Source organism: Melanerpes formicivorus, unplaced genomic scaffold (assembly GCF_026170545.1).
Source record: "Melanerpes formicivorus ecotype bairdi unplaced genomic scaffold, bMelFor1.0.p_v2 SCAF_62, whole genome shotgun sequence".
Taxonomy (NCBI): domain Eukaryota; kingdom Metazoa; phylum Chordata; class Aves; order Piciformes; family Picidae; genus Melanerpes; species Melanerpes formicivorus.
This window is the reverse complement of record NW_027142414.1, coordinates 1,347,508-1,348,525: the sequence shown is the minus strand read 5'-3', so window position 1 is coordinate 1,348,525 and position 1,018 is coordinate 1,347,508.

The following is a 1,018-nucleotide window of genomic DNA, read 5'->3' as shown; positions in this document are numbered from 1 at the left end:
GGCAGGCTCCACAGGGAGGCTTTTGCTGTGCCAGGCAGGCACTGCCCACCCGGGTACAGTTCACGTGGCTGCTGGATTTGAACTGGGCAGTCTCCATGCTGTATGCCTTGCTCAGCCTTAAAGGGCCATTGCTGATCAAAGTTAGAGCATTAAAGTCTGCACTGCCTCTCAGGTGCCAGCACGGGGACATGGCACACATGCCACACATCTCAACTGACTCCCAGCTCTTGAATACAACTCTTCATTGCTGAAGACAGGTATTAATGCTGCAGTGACCATTCCAAAAATGGGAAAGCCCCAAACCAACAAACAAGCAAAAAACCCCAAACCAATCCTGACAAAACAAACCAAAAAGTTACTCAAAGCCAGGATCGAAAAGTTTCCCTAAAATTGTGTTGCACGAAGGGTGAAAAGCAGAAGGTCCAACAGCATCACTTTGGTTTATAAACTTGCAGTGAAAAGCTGCAGATCTCCCATGCAAGGATGATACAGTGCCCCTGCTGCTGTGCTGCAGCAGCAATGCAAAGATCTGACAACAGTGACTGCAGCGGGGGACAGAAGGGACAGAGAAACTTGCTTCTGTCAAGCGACAAAGAATGAAATATGGGCAGGAACCAGCAGTACTGGGGCAGAACATAGCAGTGGAGGGAATTTCTGTTTGCTGGTGGCTGAGCAAAGGGCCTAGCCTTATATTCCTTTGCTTTGTGAAGCTGCTGCAAGGAGACTAAGAATGGAGGAGATAACTCAGGGCTGCCACTTCATCTACAGGAGCTGCAGCAAGACATACACAGTTTAGATCCAGAGCCCTGCCCCAGCCACATAACACACATGGTGAAACATCCCAGGTTCTAAGCAAAAGTAAAGGGGGCAACCCCAATTTCCTCTGCTTTGTGAGGGAGATGCAAGGAGTGGAACAGAGAATTCTGGGCTCCTTCTTTCTCTGTAAGAGCTGCAGCAAGACATACACAGCTTAGAACCAGAGCACGCACTTGGAGGAATAGTGCAAAAGATGGAACAT